Source organism: Rattus norvegicus, chromosome 14 (assembly GCF_036323735.1).
Source record: "Rattus norvegicus strain BN/NHsdMcwi chromosome 14, GRCr8, whole genome shotgun sequence".
Classification (NCBI taxonomy): domain Eukaryota; kingdom Metazoa; phylum Chordata; class Mammalia; order Rodentia; family Muridae; genus Rattus; species Rattus norvegicus.
In genome coordinates this window covers 18,557,531-18,580,706 of record NC_086032.1, presented here as the reverse complement: position 1 = coordinate 18,580,706, position 23,176 = coordinate 18,557,531, and the positions used below count along the sequence as shown (strand labels likewise).

The following is a 23,176-nucleotide window of genomic DNA, read 5'->3' as shown; positions in this document are numbered from 1 at the left end:
AGATGGCTGAATGAAATGGACGGTGGATAAAGCCATGGACTACTGACATCTATAAGATCCCAAACAATGCTGTAAGTCTCTCCTGAAAAAGTCAGAATGGAAAACGCAATCTGCCTTTCCTTCCTTTCTGTGCCGATGACCTGAAAAGTCCTAGGAGAGCCCGTGGCTGCTAAAACCATGTGGAGTCCTGCAGACTGACTGACAGCCGCCTGGAGTGTGACCCATGCCACCAAACACAAGTCCCTTTCACAGGAGTGGAGCTGCTTGAAGCTTTCAAGTGCTCAAACTTAAAAAAAAAGCCAAACCTTAACATCTTTTCCAGTTTATCTACAGCATTCATGCCAAACAGAAATAGGCATTATCACCTGGAGAAAAAAATCCTTTCTCTAGAAGCTTTCCAGGGTTTGTTGTTCTAATGATGTTCCACAGCTCCTCAAATATCTCACCATATTAAAAGAGTGTCAGTCTCTCTCCTGTCAACATTATGCTGCCCAAATACTGTTGAGGTAGGACTGAGGTGATTCTATTTACCATCTTTTTCAGTGTATTCAAACTTATTTTAGATATTAAAACAGGCAAATATAAATGATACATTTGTAAGGGTTTTTTTTTTTTGTTTTGTTTTGAAGAAAGATTTCCTCTTCCACATCTCTGCATTTAGCTTTTTCTACTTGACCACTTACAGGTGGCTAGCAGCAAAGGGAGCTACCCTGCCATTAACCAAATAGAAGTCTCACTGAGAAGTATCAACGGCCCTGTGTTTCATAAATTTAACATCCAGGCATTCGTCCTGGCCAAGCAGACGCAGCCAGCCAGCCAAGACAAACACATGGGTCTTGGTGCGAGGAGGGGCCAGTTTCTGGAGACAGCCCTCCAGTCTAAACTTCTTAAGGACTTGGTATAAACGTGCTTTTATTGCTCAGGGGCAGTTCCATCTAAACAGCGCAGATTCAAGTCATACACTGTAGCCTTTCACTGGTCCTGTTGGCTTAAGGTGTGTGCAGCTCGGGGACTGTGCAAACCTGCGTCACAACTACCTGCTGCTCACTCTCTCAATCCCCAAACGAAAACGTTGGAGGCCCCACGGAACACTGGTTGCTTTATCAAATAAAAGTAGGGGTAATGGGAGATGCTGGACCCCAGAGTTGGTCCCTGCCTCTGCCTCTGCCTCTGCCCCAGTCCCAGCCCCACCCAAATCCAGGGGAGTTGTAGGGGTCAAAGGCTTACAGGTTGGCTCTGTTTCTCAAACCTGGCATTTAAATTTTAAATTCAGTATGGGATGCCACTCCCTCATTTCTAGCCTAGTCGGTCAGCAACCAAACATTTCTTAAAGGTTGAAATTTGTGGACATGTGGGTGGCAGAGAGGGGGTCAGTTTTGGAACCTATAAAAACTAAAAATATTTTATAAAATGCCCATATTTTAACTGTAACATTTAAATCACCGGCAACAGTATTGGGGGTTTACATTGTACCAGTCATTTACATTCCCCAGGCAAAGAGCTAGGAATGAGAGATCCGTGAAGACCTACCAACTGATTCAGTCTAAACTGTTGGCGACGGCAAAGAGTTAAAAACTGTACCGGCCTGACAGTTTGTGAGGCGTGGATCCCCACAGTGGTACAAAAACCATTGAGGCTCTGTGAAATGACAAACCAAGAACCAAGGAGCCAGCTGAGAAAGGAAGTCCTACAATGTATTAGAGTTTAAACCGTGTGACCTCTATCCTTGGAATTTTAGGTCTATGTGTAAACGGGTGTGACTGACAGTCATCAAGAAGCCAGGCACACGGGAAGACTTACCAGTGTCCTCGAAGCACTTGGCTTTCAAGGCATCCCAAGCACCCCAATGGGAGGTGATGGCCTGTGTGTCAGACAGAAAATCACTGGCCCCCAAGAGGTCTACAATCTCATTCAGAAGAAAAAGAGTTGTAAAACAAATGTTTGTGCTCATGAAGATAACGGTTCTGAAGTGATCCTGTACCCAGAAGATGTAAGAGGGGTCTCCAGAGTATTTTCTACCTAGGAAACACTTGCAGAAAAGACCTGAAGGCTCAAAAGGAGCTAATCATGTAGAAGAAAACAGTAGCCATGGGAACAGCAAGAAGAGAAAATGAGTTCGCTAATTCCCAAAAGAACAAAGCCAAAGAGGCTAGACATGGCCAACCAGGTCAGGGGCGAAGACAACAGCTAACCAGGGCAGGAGAAACAGTCAACCAGGTAGGAAAGAGGGCCCAGGAAGCTTAGCCAAAGGCTGCTCTCAGCCATCGCCTTGCAACAACTGTGAAGAGTCAGGTTTTATTCTATTGGTGATGAAATCAGGGGTGGAGAGAGAAGAAACACAGGATCACTGGCTTCTAAGAGATGTGACAAGGAAGTTCTATCACGACTGCAAAACAGGTACCATACGCTTGCAAAGGTTAGAAAGATTTTGAAAGTTCTTCTTATGAAAACAACTAGTACTGGAGGACACAGACATGTCTACAGTGAACATAACATTACACATACATGTACCAAAACAGCTTAGCCTCCATGTTCAGTGTTTGATGTAACAGGTGGATAATTTCTAGAAAGAGTAAGATCCAAAGGGGGCAAATTTTCCTTTCCTTGGATGCAATAACTTTATTTTATACCCCCTCCGTCTCTCCTGTGGCATACTGTTATCTATCTCTGATGTTTTAATTGACATAATAATGTAATATAAATTGCAATAGTAATGTATCACCCACACTCTGTCATCCATCCTCCCTTCCTGTGTATATTCCCGAGAGTTTTCTTCTGTCATGGAAAAGGGTGCGCCTTTAGCCCGGAGACACAAAGTCTCAAGTCTCATCCCAACCAGTTTCAAGCTTGTGGTCACAGGTAGGACACTCGGCCCCTCCAAAGCCACTTCCTCATTTGTTGATGACCGATAGCAGATGGCAGGTAGTCCAATGTCCCTGGCACGATAAAGGCTCTCGAACACTGTTTCAAGGTTGCATTTTATTTTGTTTCTATCTCCAGAAAAAAAGTAAAAATAAAGAAAAAAAGGACTTCATTAAATCTTGCTTCTCTCTTTGATTTTCCATGATCTCCTAACCCGGGAGAGCCATCCAGCCTCTTCAGACTCAATGGTTAACCCTAAATCAGCAACTATGAATTCATACCCACCTCCCAGCTTGTGCCTTGCTATCAAGATTGTAGCCATGCACCCCAAGAACCTGCATACTACCCTTTTAAAGGCCAAATTTGCAGGACTCTTAAGAATGATAAATCATAATACCCCAAACTTCTGCTCAAATACAAATATCTTTAAAGGTATAAGTAAATATGTAGACATCTTAGAGTTTTCAAGCCCTGCTTTTTTTTTTAAAGGTACTTCACAACTTTACTAAAAATTATCCCCATGGCCCTCGTTTATACTGTGATCTCGGTGAATCCATTACATTAAGGGGCTCCCCTCATGTCTCATATTGAAGTGATAGATATGGAGTAAGTAATCATTTATCAAGTCAAATCATTATCTAAACACAAAAAGCCTTATAAAATATGCCACAAAAGCTTCAATAATGCCACAGGGAGGTATAAATTCTTCAAATACCAATGCTTCAAAGAGATCACAGCAAGTTAAACTAATAATGTTAAAATTGAGACACATTTGAGAAAACCAACAACGAAAAACCATAACCTCCTTGACTTGGCTCGCAGCTGATTTTGCCAATTTATATCATGTGATTCATATGCCTCAATTTGCCAGTCCCATTGCATTTCATTTTTCATATTTAGGGAAGAATCGCCTTCCTGGGTTTCAGGAAAAAGATCACATAGCATCTTTCTGGCCAGGAATAACAACTGATGAGTTGTTCAGAATGTCCCATATACGATTTGCTTATGTATAGTTATGAATCATACTACAGTCATAATCAATCATAGATCATTATGTACTTAACAGGTTAGCACTCTTGCGCCCCCTAGTGGAAGCATGGATGAATATTGTGTTTGTTTTCTCAATAAAGGTTAAAAAAAATAGATGTTCAGATATATATTTAAAAGACATATTAGCATGGACCTAGGGAAAAACCAAATACTACCATCCTGCCAATGGAACGCAGTAACAAAATGACTCCTAACAACATTCTGTGGTATTCATAGATCAGTGCCTTGTTCCGATATCATTAGAGAAGCTTCCTCCCATACTGAATGGGAACAAACACAGACACTGACAACGGAACAATGTGCAGCGTGAGGGATCTTGAAACACTAAGTTCTAAACTGGAGGTCTCCATAAAATCCCTGTCCTTGGGGCGCAGAGAGTTCTGTGGAAGAGGAGACTGAAAGATTCTAACAGCCAGTGGGGATGAGGGGCACCAAGGAAACAAGGCCTTCTAGACACAGCAGGTCTTCTGCACATAGGACACAGACACTGTGGCAGCATACACAGGACCTGCAGGCCTCTAAGCCAGATGGCGTCCCCAGCACCAAGAGAGGAAATAGACGCAAGCCCCATCCCTAACACAGGAGCTATCTCCAACTGATAACTGCTTACAAATGAAAAGCCGGTTTTCTCCAACAGAGTCTCACTGGGCGTACAAACCACACTTAAAGGCAGCCCCGTGCCCAGCAGTGGAAGGCTAACTCGAAATAAACCCAGTGGTATTTTTGGAGGTGTTTTGTTTTGTTTGGGGGGGTTGTTTTTTGTTTGTTTTTTTTTTATTTTTGTCTTATAATGCTTCATGTTAATTTTTTTTTAGCCTTAAAGGTCTTTTGCTTATATAGTCTGGTTTCTGATTTTGTTGTTGTAGGTTTTCTCTGTGTGTAAATGTGTGCATCTCTGTATCTAGAGGTGGTTCTTGGGCTTTTTCTTTGCCTCTTTTCTCCTCCTGTGTGTGTGTGTTTATTTTGTCCTGTTCTAATTTGTTCCTTTCTATTTTATCTTACTTTATTTTGTAGATACCTGTTTGTTTTCTAATGAGAGAGAGGATGTGGATTTGGGTAGGTAAGAAAGTGGGGAGAATCTTGGAAGACTTAGGGGAGGGAACACCATAATCAGAATAGATCATAAGAAAGATATCTATCTTTCAATTTAAAAAGAGGACACAGGAGATCTAATCAGTCACTAATGTAGCCGAAGAGGCTTGTGAAACCTGGTACAAAGGTTCTAAACTATGCCATCTTTCCAGCCCCAGCACCAAAGACTTACCCCAGTGTCCTCTACTTTAAATGACATTTCAAAGCACAAATAAGGTGACATGAAACAAGAAATGTTTTGTTTTTTGTTTGTTTGCTTTTTTAAGTATATCCAGATCTGTAAGAACATACTATATAGGGGTTGGGGATTTAGCTCAGTGGTAGAGCGCTTGCCTAGCAAGCACAAGGCCCTGGGTTCGGTCCTCAGCTCCGAAAAAAAGAAAGAAAAAAAAAAGAACATACTATATAGCAAAATGATTCTGCCATTTGGGGTTGGTGGACTCTTAGGGACACCCGGGACCCACTCTTCTAAAAGGTATTCTTTGATATCCAAACTCTGTTTATCCTCATATGAAAAGACATGTAAAAATATTAAAGTAAACCCTTCTCTGTCGATTATAACACACTTAGATGTACTAAACTTTCATCAGCTTTGGGTTTAATGTAAGGATAGAGATGATATAAACAAATTCCCTCCCAGTCTACAGCACATCTGTAAAGCACAAGGGTCCCCAAGTCGAGCTCTTCCATGGACGAACGTCAAACAGGAGACATCACATCTCCCTAGTCTTAAGCCAAGGTACGGAGAGCCATGGAACTAAAACAGATACTCAGGATCCCTGCGATAGGACAAGGAAAGCCTACGAGCAAGAATGGACTTTCACATCTGGAAATCTTGGTCTGGGAATAGGAGAAGAACACCACCATATACATGGCAAGTATAAGGAGCAATCATGTTCTTATAAATATTCTGATATTCATACATTCTCAGTTCCATGGCATCTGAGTTTTGGCTGAAGCCAAAATTCCATGCTCCATAGAAGAAAAGAAGCCAATAAAAAAAAACAAACTATAAACTGATCATTTTTCTCCTGAAAGTGAAATTCAACCTTTGTTACTGTAGAATGTATGCCAAGTACAGAAAGATCCGTGGCAAATATCTTTTAAAAACATGCAGAGCTCTTTACTGTGGGTTTATAAAACATACGACGGTACCTACACAGTGCTTTTGAACACAGACATAACTCATTTCTACTTCAAGAAAAGGGGAGATGGGGTCCTACTTTCATCAGTAAATGGGCTAATTAATCTACCAGTGCATGGTATAAATTGCTTTAAAGTTGGTTACCTAACAATTTTATCTTGTCCCAACCTCAATATTCACTTGGATAAAAAGATCAAAAAACTCAATTCTATTCAAGATAGTCACTATTTTTTTTCTATTACTGTGAAGTTTGGATGAATGGAAATGTGCAAGAGAAAAGTCAGGATTGTGCCAAAAGGTGATCAAATAGGAATAAATATTGGATACACTGCACATAAAAGAGTAAGAACAAAAGGTGAAATTTAATTCTTCATCCACTGATAAATCATTCTACAACAGTTATTATAAGCTAAGTACCTCACGCAGGCCCAGTTATAATTTGTTTCATGTTTAAAAAAATGGGTCATTATTGCTGAAGACATCATACATTTTGGTTGCAGGATATGGAAAAATGAAGCTGGAACTCAGTTGGAAGCTTCCTCCCTCCTGGCCTGCTTTCATAGTACCAGAAGGTGTCATACAGACTGCTGGGAAATACAAGTCATCAACAGCCTTCCCCAGATGTGCACCCTGCGAAATACAATGGTGACTTGTCAGGCAAGGTACGCTCGCTGGAACGACCACGACGACATGAATGCTATGAGGGCACTGATGGCTTTCTGCTTGGATGTGATGCCAGCTCCACGGGACAGACCTCATGCCTTTTACTATAAACCTGGTCAAGAGCTTCTTTTGCTCAATGGGTACGTAGTCAAATTGCCTTCTAAATCCATTTGTATATGTATAGCCATAGATCATGGCTGCTCTAAGTATTGATCAAAGAAGCTCCTTACTGCAGTGGACACTAGTTAACTTGTCAAAATGCTGAGAATAAATGATGGCGAAGTTCTGTGTCCTCAATGGGTTCCAGGAAAGCTAAAGAAGAGTGGATAACCGATGAACCTGTGGCTGGGAAGGTGTACCACAAGAAGACATCTTTAGGCTATGGCATGGTCGTTATGCTCAAGAACTCACGACGGCTGTAGTTACCTGCACAAAACTTGCACAGAACTCGGCTCTTCAACATTTCATCCTGGAAGTGTTGGAGACTTAGAAAGTTCTGGCCAAGAGACTATTGACAGTTAGTGGTGACTAGGAGATATAGGATGTCACTTTCTTTCATGCTAGAGCCTCTGATGCATGTAAATCTTGTGAGCGAGTCACACACAAACACACACACACACACACACACACACACACACACACACTACATGAAAATAGAAGAAGAATAGTGTCAGTGGGGAAAGGGAAGAGTGATAAGAAAAGGCAATCAGAGTGAAAATGACTACCATTCATTACAGACATGTCTGAAACTGCTTTGCCAAGGGCCTTAGTCCGACACCTGCATTACATTGTAAGAAGTGGTCTGAAAAAAACAAATAGAAAAACACACTGATAAACCGAAAGACAGAAGTCAGTTTGACATCCCTCAAATTCACCTGTAATTTCTGATGCTAAATAATGAGGGAGAGATTCCTATACAATTGCCATAAGACACATAAAACAGACATAGCAAAGCCATAACAAGGCTCAAATAGGAATAATTAAATATGCCCCACATACATCAGGAAAAGTGAAGGACAAAATACAAAAGGAAGTTAGAAGAAGCCTGGAGCTTCTGGACACATGTTAAGTGCCAGGTCTTTGTGGCTTTACGCATTGCAGATAGCATTAAAATTCTAGCATTTCCAGCATCTGAGATATCAATAGGCACATATTTAAAATAAATATATTAAATTTAAAAACATCAAGATTATGCTCTTTTAGCCAAAGTACCAACAACAGGTCGGCTAAGAATGATAAAAGACACAGGGATATTCAAGACCAACACAGCCCTGTTCATCCCAGGCTAAGCGCAGAGTTTAGACTCCCACCTTCTCAGGGGGAGGTTTACAGTCTTTTTCAACATTTCCATGTGAGTAAAATCCTTAAGTGGTGAGGGAAGAATTCCATACCCATTAGTGCCCAGCCCTTCCTGACTCTTCCGTGTTGTCAGTGGGCGAGGAGTCTCATGCTTGCCTACTCATGATAATTAGGTTCCTTCTCCCCACTGGGGTGGCCATGGTATGTGAGTTAATAGGACCTTCACGGTTGCACATTGAGGTCAGATCTCAGTGGAGATCAACTCAACAAGATTATAGCAAGGTAGGGAGAGTCAAACTCCCATTTCGGCTCCTACAGCCACAATGAGCAGTCGCTGTCCTTAGGTACAACTAGCAGCCAAGTGATTCATCTGGCTGCACCAGGGTACCCCTTTCCCTCACTCCATCTGTCACAGTGATGTCAGAAAGAAAGAAAAAAAATGTCAGTTAAGACGGATTTTGGAAAGATCCAAACTATCATAACACATGAAAAAAATCCAAATTTCAATTTTAAGAAAAAATCACTCATCACCGTTAAAGTCTGGAAAATATCAAACTAAACTGAAAAAGAAAATGGATTCTGACACCAAGATGGCTAGAGTCATCTGATGAAGACTTGAAAATAGATGTGGGGGAAAAAAGTGTTCCAATCAATCAGTCTTCTAAAAAAAGGAGAGGGAGGAAGAAAAAATTCAGTCGGAAAGTGGAAAAAGTCATGGACACATTTTTACATGTCTGGGGGAGCTATGGTTGTGAAATATGCATGGGCAAGGCCACTTGTCACCAGGGAAATCCAAACTGAAAGAATGGTGGGCAATCTTCCTCCTATCAGAAGGGCTGTCCGGAGACAGCATCACTCGACAGTGGAAGAGGCCGCTCACACACGTGTCAAGCATATGTCAAGTGTATAGAAAGCACAACACCCATCTTGGAAAAGAGTAGGCTGACTTCAAAACTAAAGAGAAATTTAAATGTATCCAATAAACTCAATCTGTAGTAGTTAACACAAAGGATTGAAAGAATTACACTCTTAAAGGAAAGAAAACTACTTATGAAGGCAGGTTTTCAGAACAACACAACAAATAGACGGGTGGATAGATGATAGACAGATAGATGATAGATAGATAGATAGATAGATAGATAGATAGATAGATAGATGATAGATGATAGATAGATGATAGATAGATGGTAGACAGATATAGATGATAGATAGATAGATAGATAGATAGATAGATAGATAGATGATAGACAGATAGATAGATGATAGATAGATGGTAGACAGATATAGATGATAGACAGATAGATGATAGATAGATAGATAGATAGATAGGTAGATGATAGATAGATGATAGATAGATGGTAGACAGATATAGATGATAGATAGATAGATAGATGATAGACAGATAGATAGATGATAGATAGATGGTAGACAGATATAGATGATAGATAGATAGATAGATAGATAGATGATAGACAGATAGATAGATGATAGATAGATGGTAGACAGATATAGATGATAGATAGATAGATAGATAGATGATAGATAGATAGATAGATAGATAGATGATAGATAGATGATAGATAGATGGTAGACAGATATAGATGATAGATAGATGATAGATAGATAGATAGACAGATAGATAGATGAATAGATAGATGATAGACAGATGATAGATAGATGGTAGACAGATAGATAGATGATAGATAGATGGTAGACAGATATAGATGATAGATAGATAGATAGATAGATGATAGATAGATAGATAGATGATAGATAGATGATAGATAGATGGTAGACAGATATAGATGATAGATAGATGATAGATAGATAGATAGACAGATAGATAGATGAATAGATAGATGATAGACAGATGATAGATAGATGGTAGACAGATAGATAGATGATAGATAGATGGTAGACAGATATAGATAATAGATAGATAGATGATGGATGGATGGATGGGTGGATGGATGGATGGATGATGGATGGATGATGGATGGATGGATGATGGATGGATGGATGATGGATGGATGATGGATGGATGATGGATGGATGGATGATGGATGGATGGATGATGGATGGATGGATGATGGATGGATGATGGATGGATGGATAGAACAGGTAAGTAGTTAAGTAAGGCCTGTTACATCCCCTCTCAAGAGACTATTTGGTACAGAAACTGACAAACTACTGATGGATCCAGCCCCTTAATGAGTATAATTTCATGCATTTAATTTTCTGTGAGTGTTTTTGCTTTAATTTTTTTCAATTTTACTTTCATTATTTCTTCTTCAATGCACTCCATTTCTCAACGTGGATCTGAGAGTGCATTTTATGTATTATTTACTCCAGCCCTCTCCTCCCTCCAAACCCACTCATACCCACCTCTCCACTCTTTACAATTCACAGCCCTTCTTTTCGTTAATGTTGCTACGCACATATATGTATGCGTACATATATAGTATACAAGTACAGCCTTCTCAGTCTAGTGTATAATGTGTCTATTTTCAGGGCTGGCCACTTTGCACTGGATTGGTGTGGTCTTCCCTGGGGAAGACTCTTTGTCTTGCTCCCGGCATTCCTTACAGGGTTGAGTTCTCGTGAGCCTCCCCCTATTCGCTTTCATATGTCTAATTGCTTTGTCCCTTTTAGGTCATGTGTAGGGAGCCATGGTGCTGAGACCTCATGGGTGCAGCCTCTGATGTTTCTGGGGGACACTCTCCCAGAGAATTCCCCCGTCCTCTGGCTCTTACAGCCTCTGCACCCCATCTTCCACACAGACTCCCCAGCTTTAGGCGTGGGAACTGCATTACAGATGGGCTTGATGAGACTGGGATCGACAACTCTGCCTTTTGATTGGCTGTAGTAGTCTGTAATTGTCTTTCCCTGCTGCAAAGAGAAGCTTCATTAATGAAGATGGTAAGGACTACACTTATCTGTGGGTATAAGAGCTAAAACGGGGGGGGAAGGGGGAACTAAAAAATACCAGCTTAATTTTTTCCATATCAAGTGTGTGTGTGTGTGTGTGTGTGTGTGTGTGTGTGTGTGTGTGTGTGTGTGTGTGTGTGTGTGACCTTTGTGTGAACATGTGAGTACGGGTGCCTTCGCATGCCGGAAGAGGGCATCAGATTCCCAGTTCTTACAGATACAGGCAGGTCTAAGTCACACAACAGAACTGCTGAAAATTGAACTTGAGTCCTCTACCAATGGGCCATCTCTCCACCCTCTATCATGTTCTTCAAATGGTAAAAGGATACAAATAAAGGGCATATTAACAGTTTCCAGACACTAGAGTAAGAAGAAGGCAGGCATGACTTAAAGGAGGTATAAACAATCCTTTAAATGATGTAATTGGCCTGAATCTTAAGTGTATCAACAGCTGCATTGTGATTGTAACACTTTGCTTCTTTCTTTCTTTCTTTCTTTCTTTCCTTCTTTCTTTCTTTTCTCTCTCTCCTCCTCCCTCTCCCCTTCCCCTCCTCCTCCTTCTCCCCCTCCCCTCCCCCCTCTCTATCTCTCTTCCTTCCTTCCTTCCTTCCTTTCTAAAACTCAGTCTCATTATACCACTTGACCTCACTATATAGTAGTGGATGAGATTGATCTTCTTATAGTCCAGCCCCCATCTCTTGAGTGCTATAGTTAGAGATGTGTGTCTACATAGCTGGATTTTTCATTAATGCTCCAGATAATTCAGATGCACAGAGCTTTGTGTGTGCTGCATCAGGACTCTACCAAATGAACGACATTCCCCACCCTTTCTCGGATTGCACTTTTTTTTAAAGCATTCTCATTTGGGAAGCCAGGTAAAGGTTACATGGAGCCTCTGTATTAGCATACGGAAGATCTCTATTATTTCTTATTGATGAAACAGAATCTACAGTTTATCTCAACATGAAGAGATGAATTTATTTAATACAAATATAACTTAGTAACCAGGCCCTGAGGTTATATATTTCTAATAAGACTCCAGATAATGTGAATTTTCCTCCTCTGGAGAACTTGGGGTAGTACCACACTGAAGCCCAAATGATGCAATGTTTCATGAGAGCACAAAGATTTAAAAAACAATCACAGTGATCACCTCAATAGACAGCACAAAATACACTTAGAAAAATTCAACATCCGTGAAAGAAAAAATTGTTTACTTAAACAAAAAATAGAATTGCAACTTTCCCAACCTGAATAAAGATGTTAATGTAAGATTTACAACTAAACTGTCCCTAAAGGCTTTGCAGGAATGGCTTCTGTGTCACGTGTGCATCAGGAGGTGGCAGAGAGGAGGGAGGCTATGTCTAAGCTTGGTGTTCTGACCTGTGGACATCTGAATGATCAGTAGCCTAACAGTTCCTGAAAACAAAACAAACAAACAAACAAACAAACAAACAAACAAAAAAAGAAACAAGAAATTTACACCTCAAGTTGGTGAATTTAACTGTGCATAACTTGCACCTCAACATACTTGATCATTACAATTCTATACTAGATTACATATTTTAGTCTGGGTAAAGCAACATCACAACAGTTATAATATTAAATAGTTTAACTGCACCTTTTTTGAGGGGGCAGCCCATCAATCCTTTAATCTCTCTTTTCCCAAAAGAAGGACATCCCCTCAACAATAAATTTCAGGGAAAGTAGCCATCGTCAGTCCCCAGGCTGTCAATTAGACAACAAGTATATTGGAACAGTTGTTCGTAGAACAGTGTTTGCACACCATACTTCTTCACATGCCCATTTTCCATATAAGGACATAACCATTTGGATAAAAGTAGAGGTGAGGGAGCCATACCTCAACTTTTGCTAGCGTAGTATTTATTTGCTTCACTTATTCTAAACACTAGTTCCATCTAATCTATCATCATGTTAATTACATTTTTTAGCAATATTGCAATCAATGTGTAGCTAAGGAGAAAGGCCTGGTACCGTAAGCCCATAATTCCAGCTCTAGAAACTGGAGGACCTTGAGATCGGAAGTCACATAGATTGGCTGACTAGTGAGATCCGGTGATCCACCTGTTTTCACCTCCTCAGGGTTTGAGTTACTGACTCCTGCTCCCAGTGTGGCTTTATGTGAGTAACTGAGTCATCTCTCTGGCCCTTATTCTTCTTAAAACTGAAAAGTTTGTGACTTTTCACCAATGTTTCCCTATCTCCACCACCTATCTCCCTGTAAGCTCCTTTGATTCTGTTCGGAATTTACCTATAAATGACATGGCAACATTTTAGCTCATGTGTCTGATGTATTTATTTTAACTGGTTATCCAGGCTCACTTACATTTTCATGAATGTCAGGATGTCCCTCTTGTTTAAGTTGAAGAAATTCTGTTGTGTATCCTCATCCCCCACTTCTTCATTCCATATACTAATAGAGAAATTTGTATTGTTTCTATGTCTTGTTCATTAAGGGCTGCAATGATGGACGTGAAATGAAAATATCTGACAACTCCAAAATTTCCTCTCTATTCGTATCCAAAACCGTGAGTACTGGGTCATGTGGTAACACTACCTTTCATCTCTTTTTAACAAGCTCTATATGATTTTCCAGTGTCTGTCCCAACTCACTCTCCCATAATCAGTTTGCAAGGGTCCACCTTACACCCAACACTTGCTGATGAGAGCCATATCAACAAATGTGAGGTGGAGCCCACTGGTGGCGCGGGCTTGCATTTTATGACGGGTGTGGTAAAGCACCTTTCTACTTGTCTACTGTCATCTTCTTGGAGAATGGTCTGTTGGAGCCTTACACATTTTTAAAACAAATCTTCTACTATTTGGGTGGTATGAGTTCCTCATATGCACTATATATTAACCACTGGTTATACTGTTTGCAAATATTTTCTGTCAGTTACCTTTTCACTTCTACCTTGCTATGTTGAAGCTTCTGAATTAGATGTAATCCCCACTTGGCTGATTTTGCTTTCAATGCCTGTACTTTAGCTATATATGAAAACAATCTTTTTAAAATGTTTTACCCAAATCAGAGACATGAAGCTTTTCCCCAGGGTTTTCTTCTAGTATTTTGATGGTTAGGATCAACTGTTGGGAGCTTAAACATAACTCAGTTTTGTATACAGTACGAGAGAAATGACATGGGTTATTATCCTGCTTCTGAACCTCCAGTCGTTTTCAACATGAGTTGTGGAAGAAACTATTATTTCCTTCAAGTATGTTCCTGGCATCCTAGTAAAGAGTCAGTTGACTACATACCCATGGGTTTACTTGGGGTTTCTTTCCCTTCTCAGGGGATGGTATTGCTGGTTTGAGGAGAGGTTGGTCTCAATTAATTATCACTCAAATTAAAATTGGTGGCTTACATATTAGTTGTACAATAGTGTGTGTGTGTGTGTGTGTGTGTGTGTGTGTGTATCAGTGTGCTAGTCAATATGCTGTTAGGGAGTAACTTTCTTATTTCTTCTTGTATCATTATAAATTTATAGATAAAATTGATCACTTTGCTCTCCACAAACCAGCTATAACTCCTACAGTGGTGGCCCAAGAAAGGGACATCAACAATCAAACAGTAGCAGATTTTAACCTTGTGTAGTTCCTTGTCATGTCTTTGGCATAACTGAGTGCTCACACTTTTGTGTCTCCAGGGCCCACACACTAGCACATCTGGAGTACTTACAGGTTTCCTCTAGAACCCACACACTAGCACATCTGGAGTACTTACAGGTTTCCTCCAGGACCCACACACTAGCACATCTGGAGTACTTACAGGTTTCCTCTAGGACCCACACACTAGCACATCTGGACTTTCAAGCTCCACCTCCAAGACCCACACAGCAGGTCTTAGAGATCATGGATTACGCTAGACATCCATGGTTTTAGTTGCATCCAGTACATGGGAGAACAGTGATACAACGACCTCTTCACTTCATGTAGAGTGGCGGCCTTTCTTGCACACTTTCCCTCAGTTTCTAAAGATGTTGGCTAGAGTTCTCTATAGTTTAGCTTATGCTACCTCAAAAAAAAAAAAAAACAAAACTATAGCAATAAGCATTCGGGCACACATCAGGAAAATTTACTAGGGATATCAAATCTTCAAAGTTCAAAACCTCCAGGGCTCCCACATTTCACAAAGATAAATTTTATTACCCTGTATGTCTCCCAGGTATAAATCCAGTCCCCATCTTTGTCAGCTTCCAAAATCTATAAACCGGCACCACACCAGGCCTGCATAAAGAGATGTCATCTCATGGGAAATTCAGGCCCCAACTGAGGAAAGACTTTCTTCCTACAGCATCCACACATTCCAATTAGAATCAGGTCAAGGCTGCTGGAATTGGTCTACCTTAAAGGTAACTGTAAAAACTAAGTAATGGATATTCAGACAGTGATGCAGAGCCCTGAATAGATCTCTATCATGGTTAAAAAATAAAACGTGTGAGGTCTGAGAATCTACATCTTTAGTCCCTTAGTTTCTGACTTAAATCATAACTTATATCATATGTCAAAGAGCTACAGACAGACGCTTCTGGAGGATATGGAGAACCCTTCCTCATCCTTCTGCTTTCACTGAAAGGCTAGAGTTGAAGAGGAATCCCAAACTTGTAAAATAATACGCCAAATATTCAAACTAATCAATCAGAAGACAGCGTCGTGGCACTGAGAATGCCAGTATCACTCATGTTTAGGTAAGAAAAAAGACACTAGAACCCACCCATTTGATGCTGGGAGAAGTGAAGCAGGGAGGGGTGTGCCCTAGTAAGCTCTGCACTGGGAAGCAAAGGTAGAAAGGTCATTAAACTCCCGAGATACAGACGGCTCTGGGCAATCTTAGCAAAAGCCACTGTCAGATAGAAAAGCTAAGGGGTTGAGGCTCCTACTACAAAAGCCTGGAAAGGAAAATATACTATTTTTATTTTTAGGGGGAAGACTACATGCATTAGAATATATTTTGATGGAAATGTGTGGGGAACAACAGTTGCTGCAGCTAATGTCTGTATAACTGTGGGAGGAGGCCAGCATATCGCCAATAAAAGGGAAACAAAATACCTATGTATGTCTGGGAGTTCTCTCTCTCTCTCTCTCTCTCTCTCTCTCTCTCTCTCTCTCTCTCTCTCTCACACACACACACACACACACACACACACACACACACACCATCAGCTCATGCATATGAGAGTTGCTTTTCGCATGTGATTTCGAAATGTAAGGTTTACAAAGATTATACATGGACTGACCCTGGGCTCCAACCTCATAGGTAGTAATGAGTAGCCTAGTGAGAGCACCAGTGGAAGGGGAGGCCCTGGGTCCTGCCAAGACTGAACCCCCCCCCCCCCCGTGAACATGATTGTTGGGGGGAGGGCGGTAATGGGGGAAGAATGGAGAGGGGAACACCCATAGAGAAGGGGGGGAGGGGTTGGGGGATGTTGGCCAGGAAACCGGGAAAGGGAATGACAATTGAAATGTAAGTAAGAAATACCCAAGTTAATAAAGATTAAAAAAAAAAAAAGTAAGGTTTACCTATTTTTTTAACCACAAGAGAATTTTTGGTCCCTTTGGGCAAAAAAAGACATTTCTACAATAAATGATCCCATTGTGCATGAAATAATGTCACAGAATCCTACTCTCCGATAATCCACAGGTTGACGTCAGATTGCTTGTAGGCTTACAGTGCAGGATTCCTGGAGTAGGATCACAGGCTCCCTGAGTCTACTTTGATGGAGTATTTTTGTTGCCCTAGCCTGTCAGCTTTCATATAATGATCACGACAAACATTCTAGGTACCTGAGATTTTACCAAGTACCATTGATGTATCTCAGGTGCACGTGTATTTGGACACGTGCTAAAAGCTTAGTTGTGAAAAGCTTACCTAAAAGCCTTACTTCAAGATCCTGAGTCCTAGCATCATCCCAAAAAGGACTATAGGATCACATCTCTTTTCCCTTTTCTTTCCTTTTCTTTTCTTTTCTTTTCTTTTTATCACCCTCCCTTCCTCCAACTCCCTTCCCTTTCTTTTTTTTCAAATAGTATTTCTTTTTTACCTTTTCTTATTAACCTTCAGTAAACTATAGTAACATTTAAATAGGGCATGATCAATTATTCATAAATACCACGTAATTGTATTTTCTCATCCCCTTCTAACCCACAAGGTATTTACTACTGCCCTCTGCACCCCTGCCATGATATTCCCAGCTTGCCAGAGGCCGGAGAGAATACCTGATTTTAAATTACAAGCTCCAGAACCACGAGCTGGGCAAACCTTTTAACCTTTATGAGCTAACTGTAGCAGGTCTTTCATTGAAGAATGTAGAGCCGGCTAATATCAAATAGAGTGTAAGCAGCATCAAACTGCCAACCACTTTGGAATGTATTTCCTATTTTATTTTTCTTAACTTGAATGAGAAATTTCTTACCATTATTAAGATACAAAACTAGATCTAAAATGACAGATTGATAAACCTAAGTGCGAATATGGAATTTTAACAGCATTGTAGATGTCTTTATTTATAGTAAGTAAAATTCTGGATCAGAAGCTAAATAGTACCCCAGCAGGAGAATCTTAATTCAGTGGGTCACTCACGTGCTAATAGATAAGAATAGTCCTTCAAGTCAATGCAAATTCCTCTCAGACAAAATGTGAGAACATATTTTTTCACATGGCAAAAAAAAAATCCTGCAAGCTGTTTATCGCCATCTCAAAATTAATTTTCGATACCGTGCTGACCTTGGCATCTGTCATACATTATACTCTATAATAATGTATCTGAGATAGTTCTCACACTGCTTTAGTGTTTTTCTTCGATGGAAAAAGAAGCAGTCCATAATGCAACATTCGATATGTCAATGTACAGTAGTGAATGAAGGGGGAAAGTGGCAGAAACCACCCAAAGCCAGTGTGTAAAGTGTGCGTGTGTGTAGGCATATGCATCTGCCCGTGTTGGGTGTGCATACATAGGGATTCAGTTCCAGAGCACTCAAGTGTGGCCTCTCACTTTCTATGACGATGCAGCAAAGCACCATAGATGTCCCTAGAAGACCACGTGTACTCAACAACCTGGCATCCTTTGTTGTTCTTAGGGCAGCCAGGCATCATGACCCCCTCCCCCTTTTTAACTCTTTTGGTTACTGTGGCTCTAGAGGACCATTGCAGAGCCCCCTTCTGAACTCAACCCAAGAATGACTCAATACTTTGATTCTTAGCAGTCCTCTCGCTGTTGAAGAGTTATGCATGGCTAGTCAACTACGTTTCTAAACTGTACCGTGCCCATTCAACCCCTTTCTCCACATCTAACATCATAACATCCTAAAGTACAGACACGGCCAGCGGTCTGCTGTTCATCACCACAGGTGTCTGTCTCTATGTTCTACTATGGGGCTATGCTGAAGCTCTTGCCATCCCCTTCTTTCCCCTCATGCCATGTCTCTATTCATATTTCGAAAGTTTCATCCATAAAGACTGTCATTCCTTTTTCCCATCTAGGTATACTTAAATATACCTTTAAGTCTTTCTCTTCAATGTCTTCTTTGGCTTTAAAGTAGGAACACTCACTTTTATTCTGCCCTCGACACGTTCATGTCTCTTCCTTCTCCCACTCCCTTCTCTCCTCCAGCTCTCACTCTCAGTATCGTCTGCTCTACCTCGGCGCCATTTTTTATGCTGTAACCCTTGTTGCTGTAAGCACTGCATAACTAGGCCTTTCCCATCTGTCATCACCAATGACAGCCATCAACTATAATAAATGTCATGATGATATTGGACCCCTAAGCCCATATATGTCAGCAAAAGTTCTAGAAGACTCCAAGTCAGGTTTCCCACATTTTTGAAGCTCCCAGCTTTTTATGCACACATGTATACAAGTCTTTTGTGATCTGGAGTCATATAAAAACACAAAGAAAGACATTTTCCAATGTTCAGAATTGTTCTGCCTCTTGGTGTTCAAAACCGAATCAAGATCACAGCACCTAGTCTTCTTCTCTGAGGTAATTTCTCTCTCAAGCTGTGCATCAGATGGGCATCCAGCTAGCTGGGACTCTGCCACTAATTCTGTCACTTATATTCCAAATACATCTATACTTCTGTCAAGGCTCAAACATTAAGGGACTGTGAGGTTTGTAAAAGAGCAGTCGATAATTCAGAATAAACATCATCGCCAAAACATTTTTTACATAGTATCTTTCATGCCCGAAGCCCTTAATTCAAATATGTATATATAATAAGAAATCTGAGTCCTTTCTACTTAAAACCAGTTCTTCACAGTGACTTCTTTTCTCTACCTCTCCAACAATTGCTCTCTCTTACAAACAGCAACTAACCTCTGAAATCAATTTCAACATGGTATCGAAAGAAGTGAAAACACTGACTCCGGCTTATGAGGTTGTCTTCAAGACTGGGTAATATAACACCCATAAAGCTCTTGGTGTCCTGTCTGAGATAGATCAAGCATTAGTTTATCATGAAAGCCAGATTTAAACTGTAATTGCCCCCAAGTTCTATAAAGCTCCATCCTTAAAGAATAAGAGTTTAAGTCAAACATAACCCCCTCCCCAAAGTCAGTGGATTTTCTCTAACTTCTGCTACAGTCTGCCTGTCAATCTTTCCACTTAGGCTGGGAGGTTTCCCATCCTGATTCCTACCTTATATAAGGAAAACCATGGTAGCCACATACAAACAAATGCTTTCAGAAAGTGAACAAGGTGATTTCAGTAATTCCACAAGATGCTCTACCCAGACCTCATTTCAAATCGGGTCAAAGTATCTTGATTTCTACTTGAGATGGCTTCCATGCCTCCCATTGAAAACACAGCTGTAAGCTTCCTCTGAATCATGCAAGGAAGGAAACCCCATGGGTTTGAAGGAAAGGCCTGGCCATCTCTGGAGAGATGGAGGCTGAGTGGGATGGCAAGCTGAATTACTGAAACGGACAAGAAGCGAAGGAAGGACACAGTCAAATCGGAAGTGGTACATCCGCTCTCCTACATACAAATTCAGAATCATAAAACAACAATGAGAACGTTTCCACCCACCAGAGGCCTTCTGAGTAGGCAGAGGGGGACAAACCTCATCCTCAGTGATCACAACAGACCTTGATCTTTCCAACACCTGTCAGTATTTACACCCTCATTAATTATGACTTAATCCAATTAGTTTCTCTTCAACGGAGAAGCCTTTCAGTTCCATGAGGTGTCCTCTTCTGCAAAATGAGTTAAGCAGTACCTCCCAGATTGTCCTCACTATTCTCCTGGTGGATGATAGGGCTTTTGCTTATTGAGTAGTTCACAGAGCAGCTTAGAACACTGCAGACTCAAAGGCCAGAAACGGAGAAGGAACTGAGTTCAGTCACCCCAAGAGGGGACTAAGGTCACCGCAAAGCCTAAGTCTGTATTTCATCCCAGGTACTGTGGAAAAGAACTTAAAAAGTGATTCTCTGAACTTAGGCCATTTTCATTACTAACTTTAGGTTAAATGCAGGCTGATTATACTCATCAAATGAGATTTTCAAGTCTCCCACACAGCCTCTGTTCAATTCAAGCTCCTCACTTACATAACCTTCTTCTTGGGATCCAATACAGAAATGAATCATAACCAGAAAAGAACAATCTTCATTTCTGACAACATGAACAATGCTTAAGACACTTTTAAAAGGTTATAACCATTATAAAAGTTGAAATGTTAACTTCCAGCAGGGCTGGGGGGTGGGCTAACTGAGTCAATGTTAAAGTGCATTGTTTCTCCTGATACCAACAACTGCTTCAAATTCAGCCTTGACACCTCCAGTTGGAAACACATTTGTATGTTTAGACTGTTTTACCTATCCGAGTGGATCAGAGAAGATAATCGTCCCTTTACTAAATGAACAAATGTTAGTCTTAGAAACTTGGACATTGCCCAATAATAGCGTTTATAGCAAAGAGACAGCAATTCACTATTCCAAAAATTAAGTAAAAATAAGGGTATACATATTCAGTCTGCATTTGAGGATTCCAATGCTTCAGTGTTGAAGGCTTTGTCCCCAGCTGGTGGCACTGTTGGGATGACTTGGGCATGAATTTCATGAGATACATCGAAGAGTCCATTGCTGACTGGCTCCTGGGGTGAAGCAGGTCACTGGGGAGATCTGTCTTTGGAGGACACACCTTGTCCCCAGGCCCTCACCCTTCTTCTCTCTTCTTCCTGGCAGTAAGGTGTGCACCCATATCCCCCCACCAAGGTATCTTACCCATCACAGGCCCAGAAAAACACACTCAAGTGCCCAATGACTGAAACCTCTCCAGTCATGAGCCAAAACCAAAGTCCCCTCCTTGAAGCTGATTATGGTCAGTGACCAAAAAAATTGACTTTTCTTTGTCTTTTAATGAATTCTGAGACAATGTATTCACCTTGCAGAAAAGGGAAAGTGTGGCTCTTTGAGAATAAGTCCTGTGATATTGCCCAAGCTGACTCTGAACTTGCAATCCTTCTGCCTTACCCTACCAAGTGCTAGGACTTCAGACATGTACAACCATGCCATGCTAGTTCCCTTACACCTTAACAAACACAAGAGAATTCACAGAGAGGGTACAGGGGGAACTCAATTGTTTTACCTGAAATTTATGCTCTTTATAGGTTGGGGTATTTATTTATATGATTAATGTTTTAAAAACAAAAGGCTTTAGGCTGGGGATGAATGTAACCCAATATTATAGCATTGGCCTTGGCAGCATGGAGATCATGGGTTAGATCCCTAGTACCACAAAGAATTAAGGATAAAAAGTATAGTCAAATATCACTTAACTACAAATCTAATACTCAATTACGTAGAGTGGTAACCAGGGTTAATAATAATGCTTCCTCTACTTCAAAAGTTAAAGGGGATGGTTTTAAATGTTCTTATTAACAAGACAATGATAACTATTTCAAGTAATGGATATGCATACACACACGTGCACACACACACACACACACACACACACACACACACTTAAAAACTACTTCTGCTACAAATTCTTCACTTGGACCCACAAGATGAATGAAGTAAGCTGATGGCCCAGCACTTTGCATCTGTCTCCTTTGGATTGGGGAAATAAATAAGCCTGACTCTGCCTCTTATTAGTCACTCAAGGAAAACCCATCTAAAAATCTAGGCTGGAAGCAGAAAGCCAAGAGCAAACATGGTGTCGATCAGCCTTTATATCACACTGCAGAGCTCTCAGACGCCTAAGGTCTCCATTCTCCATTAGTAAACCTTTAGCCACCAGGATTCCTTCCAGGAAGAGAAGAACCTCCCAGCAGACCACCCCAGGATGAGACCAACCTTAAGCTGAGACAATTGTCTCAAAGGAACTGGATTGTCACCCCAAGCAAAAGGGACATCTGCACAACAGGACCTACGGTAATGACCATGACCCACAGTCTAAGATTGTTTGTGCACACACCTTTCAGTCCTTGCCCAAGTCCTTCCTCTATTCAAACCAAAGCTCATGTCTCATCCCTGAAGATGAGTGGGTACCGGTCCTCCCCATTGTCCCAAAATGTCCATTTTGATCAAAATCCTTTTCTTCCTTTTTATCATCTCTGTCTTTGGGACAAGTAGCCAGACCTGACATACTAGACCTACTACTATCTTAGGCCAAGATCCTTGCTTCAAATGCATGTATCAAAGCATCACATTTCACCCACAAAGATACATAATGATAACAATTAAAAACAAAATAGACAAAAATAATATTAAGTCTTGTGATATGCCACAGCCACGTGTTTTTATGATAGGTTTTTTTTTTTGGTATAATGAAAATAAATTAAGCCAAACGGTGAAACTGTTAAGCAAATATGAGTAAAATTAAAATAAGATACATAAGAAAATGTATGGCTTGTGCTGTGTAGCATGTCAAACAATTCTACATATTTTTCTTACATTTAAGTTGAGGACTAGATATGAAAATTCTACCTCGAACGCTTCTTAGAAGCTTTTGAAAACAACTTAAGGATATGTGTATTGCTTCTGTTAGCTGATGAAATCAGTGAGCCTACCAAAACTCAGCCCACTCAAAAGTGACTCATCCTGACATTATTTCCAGGCATAACCTGAGCAATATCTTTAACATATGATCCGAACATAATGAGACCACTTTGGGTGATGG

The 23,176-nt window shown here is 40.7% G+C and overlaps 1 protein-coding gene and 1 non-coding gene across 3 annotated transcripts in view; one reads left to right on the top strand and one right to left on the bottom strand.

The window, feature by feature from the left end:
• Adamts3 (ADAM metallopeptidase with thrombospondin type 1, motif 3) overlaps nt 1-23,176 on the bottom strand; it is a 206,639-nt gene that overhangs the window by 141,181 nt on the left and 42,282 nt on the right. The window lies entirely within an intron of this gene.
• Nucleotides 12,324-12,455, top strand: LOC120096802 (small nucleolar RNA SNORA17). Its single transcript, XR_005493637.1, has one exon. It is a non-coding gene; the product is annotated as a small nucleolar RNA SNORA17 (small nucleolar RNA).